Below are 9126 nucleotides of genomic sequence, written 5' to 3'. Positions count from 1 at the left end.
GAGGAGAGAGAGAGAGAGAGAGAGAGAGAGAGAGAGAGAGAGAGAGAGGAGAGAGAGAGAGAGAGAGAGAGAGAGAGAGAGAGAGAGAGAGAGTGAGAGAGAGAGAGAGAGAGAGAGAGAGAGAGAGAGGAGAGAGAGAGAGAGAGAGAGAGAGAGAGAGAGAGAGAGCAGAGTCTTAGCAGCAGGACAGCCTGTGAGGCAGAAGAGCCCCTAACAGATTCCCAGTCACAGACGCTGCCCCCTAGGACTGGGACAGAGCTGTTACAGCTAGGGCTGCTCTGGTCCTACAGCTAGGGCTGCTCTGGTCCCCCCAGAGACCTCCAGAGCAACAGAGACAAACTTCTCATCTAGAACCAAAGCCTGGACCAAGCACACAGTGTGACCCAGAGACAGATCTTCACATAGAGCAAGGTGGGATGCTCCTACAAGGTATTTCAATATGGTTGATTAGGACAGTTAGTCAGGGAGGTCTTCAACTGATGTGGTTGGATTTTGTATCTTGACATTATTGAATTATGGAGAAGATGTACTCAGTCAGATAAACTCACAATAAGGAGATATTTTGATGCACTTGGACACATGCACCTATCTTATTTATGTCTAGTTGTGTGTATTGTAGATGAATGAAAAAATATAATCACATGCCCTAGGAACTGTGTGGTGTGGTGTACGAGTGCAGTCGAGATGTATGCGAAGCAGTGCATTTTTTGCAGGCTCATTGCACACCAACAACTGTAGTGCACAAATTAGGGCATCAGGCCTAGCTGGAAGTTTGTGATTAATTAGAATAACAATTAAAGTTCCACAGAGTTGCTCTTCTCATGCAATGCCATGTTGCCAATCATTGATTGTCCAAAGTGGGCAGCAGTGTATCAACAAGCCTCCTTTTTATTGGACAGAAAGCCTTTGTGTCTCATCAAGAGAGCTATAATTATGGAGGATTGTTGGCAGAACAACAACTATTGATAAACAATTGAAATGTTTTGTCTCTGTTCACTAGCACCAGTTTCTGCATAACTAGAACAGGAAGTGACATCTTCAATGGAGGGGACGCCACAGGAGACAAAGCTGGGGACTGGGGTGTCCACTGGTCAACCTGTAAAAGGTGCAGGACCTAACACATTCACCAAGCCAAGAGAGAACCACGAGGAACCTGAGGAAGAGTGTGAGGAGGAGGAAGAGGGAGGTGGGCGCCAGAGTGGTGGGCGGCAGTACCCTGACAAGAAGCCTGGCAGCAAAAATGCTTCAAAGTACAGCACCGTGTCCTACAGGAAGATACGGAAAGGGAACACCAAACAGAGGGTTGATGAGTTTGAGTCCATGGTAAACACATGACCCTGATGTCAAGTACGCGTTTAGGAACTTTTTGCCCTGACATTGTGTCATAATAAATCTTTGTATATTAAAATGTCCAATAATTGCAAGAAATGCTTTTTATACAGTTCATAGAGTGTAAATCTTCTGTACTGTATGTTATAAGTTGAATAATCTACAGCAGGGTTGTCAAACTCACTCCATGGAGGGCCGTGTGTCTGTGGGTTTTGGTTTTTTCCTTTCAGTGAAGACCTAGACAACCAGGTGAGGGGAGTTCCTTACTAATTAGTGATCTTAATTTATCAACCAAGTACAAGGGAAGAGCGAACACCCGCAGACACTCGGCCCTGTGTGGAACGAGTTTGACACGGGATCTACAGTATTTGCTGTAAACTGGTGTTCAAGTGTGTTTCTGTTGTAGATTGTTTGAAAATGTTGTTTCAGAGATCCCGGGACGAATACTACAGCCAAACATGTCTTTTGTAGATTGTTTCTTAAAATGTTGTTTCAGAGATCCCATGACGAATACTACAGCCAAACATGTCTTGCCACACACACAAAACAACATCAAACTGAATCTGATCCTTTTCTTTCTCATTCCAGTGTATTCCATAAGACCATCCTGAACAGTCACACCAACAACAGAGATTTGGACTAACAATTATTCTGTGACTTGTAGATTCACTCTGCACACGTAGATCAGACTTACAGTAAATTAGTTGATGTTGACAGACCTTGAGACAAGAAGGTCTACATTTCGAAAAATATACTTTACACATACACTGAGTGTACAAAACATGAAGAACACCTTCCTAATATTGCGTTGCAGAACAGCCTCAATTCGTCAGAGAAAGGACTCTACAAGGGTTGCAGAACAGCCTCAATTAGTCAGAGAAAGGACTCTACAAGGGTTGCAGAACAGCCTCAATTCGTCAGAGAAAGGACTCTACAAGGGTTGCAGAACAGCCTCAATTCGTCAGAGAAAGGACTCTACAAGGGTTGCAGAACAGCCTCAATTCGTCAGAGAAAGGACTCTACAAGGGTTGCAGAACAGCCTCAATTCGTCAGAGAAAGGACTCTACAAGGGTTGCAGAACAGCCTCAATTCGTCAGAGAAAGGACTCTGCAAGGGTTGCAGAACAGCCTCAATTCGTCAGAGAAAGGACTCTGCAAGGGTTGCAGAACAGCCTCAATTCGTCAGAGAAAGGACTCTACAAGGGTTGCAGAACAGCCTCAATTCGTCAGAGAAAGGACTCTACAAGGTGTCTAAAGGATGTTGGCCCATGTTGACTCCAGTGCTTCCCACAGTTGTGTCAAGTTGGCTGGTGGACCATTCTTCATACTCACGGGAAACTGTTGAGCGTGAAAATCCCAGTAGCGTTGCAGTTCTTGATACAAACCGGTGCGCCTGGCACCTACTAGCATACCCCGTTCTTGCCCATTCACACTCTGAATGGCACACACATACACAATCCATGTCTCAAACCAGTCTCCTCCCTTTCATCTACACTGGCTGAAGTGGATTTAACAAGTGACATCAATAAGGGATCATCTTTGACCTGGATTCACCTGGTCAGTCTGTCATGGAAAGAGCACTCAGTGTACTTTACATTTACGGACACAAGGTGGCGCTTGAGATCTAGATTAACTAAGGACCAAACAGCAGGCTGTCTGTGTGTGTGTGTGTGTGTGTGTGTCTTCACACATGGTCTCCCTTCCTGTCCCTCCTCCACTGATAAGAGGGCTCATTAATTCTCAGGCCCATGGTCAATGTCTGTGTGTGTGTGTGTGTGTGTGTGTGTGTGTGTGTGTGTGTGTGTGTGTGTGTGAGAGTGTGAGTGTGTGTGTGAGAGTGTGAGTGTGAGTGTGTGTGAGTGTGAGTGTGTGTGAGAGTGTGTGAGTGAGTGAGTGAGTGAGTGAGTGAGTGAGTGAGTGAGTGAGTGAGAGATGAGCCCATTTTTCAATGCAGTATTGTCAGACGGCAGCATAGTTGAGGCTAGACTGCAGTGCTACGTGCTATGTTAGTTCTCCTAACCTGCTGAGTAAGTTCTCCTAACCTGCTATGTTAGTTCTCCTAACCTGCTACGTTAGTTCTCCTAACCTGCTACGCTAGTTCTCCTAACCTGCTACGTTAGTTCTCCTAACCTGCTACGTTAGTTCTCCTAACCTGCTACGTTAGTTCTCCTAACCTGCTACGTTAGTTCTCCTCACCTGCTACGTTAGTTCTCTTCACCTGCTACGTTAGTTCTCCTCACCTGCTACGTTAGTTCTCCTCACCTGCTACGTTAGTTCTCCTCACCTGCTACGTTAGTTCTCCTCACCTGCTGAGTAAGTTCTCCTCACCTGCTACGTTAGTTCTCTTCACCTGCTACGTTAGTTCTCCTCACCTGCTGAGTAAGTTCTCCTCACCTGCTACGTTAGTTCTCCTAACCTGCTACGTTAGTTCTCATCACCTGCTACGTTAGTTCTCCTCACCTGCTACGTTAGTTCTCCTCACCTGCTACGTTAGTTCTCCTCACCTGCTACGTTAATTCTCTTCACCTGCTACGTTAGTTCTCCTCACCTGCTACGTTAGTTCTCCTCACCTGCTACGTTAGTTCTCCTAACCTGCTACGTTAGTTCTCCTAACCTGCTATGTTAGTTCTCCTCACCTGCTACGTTAGTTCTCCTAACCTGCTACGTTAATTCTCCTAACCTGCTGAGTAAGTTCTCCTAGCCTGCTACTAAAAGCCCCCCCACCACAAAACATCTTCCTGCGATCATGATAGTGCCGTTGGCATTGTAACATAGTGGTTGATTGAATTTCAAATCCAAACTACAATGTGGAGGAGTAGATGAAAGTGATTTGTGTGTGAAAGTGATCTAAATTTAGCTAATGTCACAGATTACGGCAGTTTGGAATGTGACATTTAAGCCTTCATTAATATTTATAGTGTATTTCATTGTGCCCTTACTGCCTGTATTCACATACATATCCACAGAAACTAAAGGAGCAATCATGGGTCAATCATGCCCATTAAGAAAGGTAGTAAACATCATAGGTCTAATGAGGTGTTTCCCTCCATTCTAATCTTGATTTAGCTGTTGTGACCTGGTGAAGTACGACAATTAGATTAGTTGCCTTTGCTAATTTGTCTCTTGGAAAATGTATTTGATGACATTTTCCAAAGCTAACTTTGTATTCACCTTAGCATATTGTCACCAATAGAGCCCTTTCTCGTCTCTTTTTGGGCGGTGGTAGTGCTTGTATTTAATTGAATCCTCTTGGCTGAGACTGGAGAAGAAGAATGCAATGCACATCGTCTGGTTTCATTTGGTTTTGAATAGATGGGATACAGCTTTATTCAAATGTGACTTTTCGTAGCAGGTTAGGAGAACTTACTCAGCAGGTTAGGAGAATTAACGTAATTGGTTAGAAGAATTAGGTTAAGGTTAGGAAAACAGTTAGGGTTAGCTAAAATGGCAAAAAAAATTAACTTTTGATGTTAAATTGACAAAAGCTGGAGCCCTTCTAGCCATGACTGTTTCATTTGACTAGAGGCAAATGTCAGATAATATGGCTGCAGGCTACCTGTTCATTCCATGATGAGCTCCGTTGGGCTTCTTCCTGATGTAGCTGGGGGTCACAGGAGGTACCAGGTCACCTTCAGCACTCTGGTGTTCTGGGGCCACGCTTGACCTTTAGAGCAGTTGTACAGGACAACATTCCTCCAATGCATAAATAAGAATATCCTTTATATGCTACAAAAATGTTCTTCTTAACATTGGACTACAGTATGGATACACGACTCTGACAGAGAGGACCGTCTGCTGCTCTACATGTAGCCACGGTAACCAATTCCCACTAAAAGCAAAGTCCTACATTACACACACCTGTTGTGCTTTGGTGCTCAATGAGATACAGGTGAAATAAAGGACTTTATCTCATCTGTGGACCTATGTTCAGCTAGCCATAGAGACGGGGATAGTTAGTGACACTTCTGTGCCATAGTGTTCACACCACCATCATTAGCCAAGCAGGGGGAGCAATATGTGAGGGTCTAATTAGCTTTCTGTAGCAGCAGGGTGGCTAACAGGATTGGGTTCTTCTCATACCAATGTCTTTCTTTCTCTTTCTTTCTTTCTTTCTTGTGGAAGAGGAAGAGCAGGATGCTGAAATACCACTGTTTACCCTGGGCTTTTGATTCTCACATGCACTGAACAATGTTCATCGTCTCTCCTGAGGGAATTTCAGTTTTTATTTTAAGTAATATTATATTTCCTGGAAGTTTCTTCAACGTGTCATAATTAAATAGTCACTACATTACCTAATAATAACAACACAAACTGTTGATTTGAATTTAAAATCAAGACAACCTTTCGCCATGCAGCACGCTGTTCCAGTTCCTGCTAGTGCTGGCGAATTCCACTTAACGAGCTCTTAATCCAACATATAAAACAGCATGCTCTCTGGTGACATTTCACTAAGACATTAAACCATGATACGTCAGAACTGTTGGGGAAAGGGTGGTTTCAGTGCAAGACTATGTGACCAGTCCTACAGTGGTTCTAGGATTTACAGCTCTGGACTCTTTAGATTTAATATAGAGATGAACAACAGCCTTACAGGATACCTTGAACTATCACATAATGTGTCCGTTTTAACAGCTTCCTGTTTTAGAGAGTTCTCTACATTGGTGGTGGTCCTTGCTATACGGGATCCTTTGGATGTCCCTACCCCATTGAAGTTGAAAGGTTGAAAGGTTAGTATAAGGGTAGGGGTTAAGGTTAGGGTATGGATGTCCCAAGGATCCCAAATAGCACTTACCCTACATTGGCTCTAGATTACCGTTCTGAGCATCCATTAACTCTCAGAATGGTAGACCATAATATTTGCCAGACTTCGGGGCCACGCCGTAAAGCACCTACATACAAAACTTTGTTTTGGTCGTTGTTGTCTTGGTTTGAAGTCCAATCAGAAACTAAGGCAGTGCACCCACCCACACACTGTATGAATGGTTGGCAGTCTTGGCCCATTTCTTTCCTCAAGTAATTGTGTTTGAGATACAACAGTAAAAAAGACAGTAGTTTCACCATGACCATTGACACTGAACAATCTTCAAGATTAGAACAATACCATTAACTTTTAATTTAAAGTCCTAGTCTGGGTACCAGTCTCTGTAACATTCCACTCCTTCTACTCCCTGTCATGTGTCATTTGCCAAATGACACAGAGTAGGCTGTGTCATCACGGAGTAGGCTACAAGGACAAGCCAGGCTGATAGTCCTTCTAAATTGGCCAAATTGCCAAACACCTGAAGGATATTTGTTGGTTTACACAGATGCCTAAACTAAGATGGGAGGCAGCCTTCAGTCTGTGTTTCCGTTAACTCCATGATGACCAGTGAAACAGACCTGTGTGGCAGTCAAAACGCTGTAGAATATTCATGACAGGCCTGGAAGGGGGAGATTAGTGAAACACCTAACCTGGTGACATAGGGACCAATGGTCTTCCTGTAACCCTGAGTCCCCCCCCCACCTCTGTGGGGTGGCAGGGCTCTGAGTAGGCTTGCAGAGAGGATGACTCAATAACCCAGGAATACTAAGAACCTTCCATTGTGTGAAGAGAATAGATCATTGAGCTACACCCCCAATTCCGTACATTCCGTCCCCTCCTCCTCCCCAATGATGCAATAATACTGGGGTAATTTGGAAGGTGAGCCGGCAGGCATTTATCCAGGCCATCCACTGCCTGATGATAAGAACCACATAGTGCTGCATATCAATGCTCAAGCAGGAAGCTCTTTCTCTGGCATTTGAAAGGACACCTGTCACTCAGTCTGTTCAGCAAAATAAGATGATTTTCTCTTTATTTTCCTATTTTCTATGTTATCAGCAGTAGAAACTAGAACAAAGCAGCCTCCCAGAACCTGGTTAGGTAAAAAGCTGAGGAATGGGGTTGAAGAAATGTAACCACTCTCAAATTCATAGACAGCGCTATGGCTGTAAGGACTGACCATCCAGGATATCAAAATGATAGTTTTAACCATATTAACCGTGCTTCTACACCTGCATTGCTTGCTGTTTGGGGTTTTAGGCTGGGTTTCTGTACAGCACTTTGTGATATCAGCTGATGTAAGAAGGGCTATATAAATACATTTGATTTGATTTGATTTTGAGGCTAAATAGTGTTTGTTTACATTTTCTTTGTTTACAAACATTGGAGTTCTGATGGGGTACGACAGTTGAACTACATTATTATTATTATTATTATATATATATATATTTTTTAACCTTTATTTAACTAGGCAAGTCAGTTAAGAACAAATTCTTATTTACAGTGACGGCCTACACCGGCCAAACCCGGACGATGCTGGGCCAACTGTGCGCCGCCCTATGGGACTCCCAATCACAGCCAGTTGTGATACGGCCTGGATTCGAACCAGGGTGTCTGTAGTGACACCTCCAGCACTGAGATGCAGAGCCTTATCACACTGCGCCACTCGGGAGCCCAACTAAGCTCACGAGGCATTTATAAGTTATATATCTTCAAGAATCAATGGGTACATATCATTAATTTATAAGTCCAAAAATGGACGTAGCAACTGGTTTATAACAATGTACAATGGAATGTTGAAAAATATTGCTTTGTTATCAAATGAGCCTGTATGGATGGTATTTAGCATCATACAGAGATCTCCCTCCTACTGACGTGGATGTTCCATACAGTGTGCTGTAGGGACATACTCTGCCATCATACACTGCAACTCATTCCACCTCTACAGTGAGACACTAGCTTTACTTGTCCACTGAGGTCCTGCCCTGTCCAACTGGCCAGCGTCATCCCAGGATTGCTGTCTCCCTCATTGCACTTATGTGTGGAAACACCAGGGAATGAATGGCATGTCATCTCTCCCATCATTGTTCTCCCCACGTAGAGAATCAGAGACTGTTGCACTCTGGGTTAAGGAAGTCAACACTTCAACTACTTTCCTCACTTCTTTTTTCTCCCTCAAATATTTTCCAGTTTCTCTCCACCCCTCTCAACAATGTCCTCTTTGAGACCAGGCGCGGGGTTCACAAACTCAGTGAAACCCATGACTGTTCCCCCTGTAACACCAGACTGTGAGTGGGCTGCCTAAATTACACATATATATGAAGGGATGGCTCCAATACTGCCCTGGCATTATTCTGTTTCCTCCCACTCAGTTTTTTAAATGAATTTAGCTGCCATGTTGTTTTTGACAGATTCCAGAACTCTGAGGGTGCAGCATTCAGTTCTCCTTTGGCCATCATGCAGCGTCCATCAGTGCTGCTGCCTCCATTACGTCTTAGCTGTTGCAGCAGCTAGCAAGGCAATGCGGTTTCTCCTGAAGCACTTTCAGTAACCTCTCAGTGCTCTTCTGTACTACAATGTGTCTTAGAGCAACAGTGGTGACCTTGCTATGAATAGCTTCAATGTGGTGGTGATCACGCCTTTGTCACATTGTGACATCAGCAACTCTAAGACCCTTTGTGTACAGAAGAACGCCCACCTCAAAAATGTACTCCCACGGGGCATAGCTAACTAGTTGTACTTTGAACAAAGGTGGGCCAAGGGCAGAATGCCTGGGTGATATGGAGAGCCGAAGGCCTGGGAGCTATGGAGAGCAGAAGGCCTGGGTGCTATGGAGAGCAGAAGGCCTGGGTGCTATGGAGAGAAGAAGGCCTGGGAGCTATGGAGAGCAGAAGGCCTGGGTGCTATGGAGAGCAGAAGGCCTGGGTGCTATGGAGAGCAGAAGGCCTGGGTGCTATGGAGAGCAGAAGGCCTGGGTGCTATGGAGAGCAGAAGGCC

The sequence above is a fragment of the Salmo salar genome, chromosome 17 (genome assembly GCF_965601325.2).
Source record: "Salmo salar chromosome 17, fSalSal1, whole genome shotgun sequence".
Classification (NCBI taxonomy): domain Eukaryota; kingdom Metazoa; phylum Chordata; class Actinopteri; order Salmoniformes; family Salmonidae; genus Salmo; species Salmo salar.
This window is presented reverse-complemented; position numbering follows the sequence as displayed.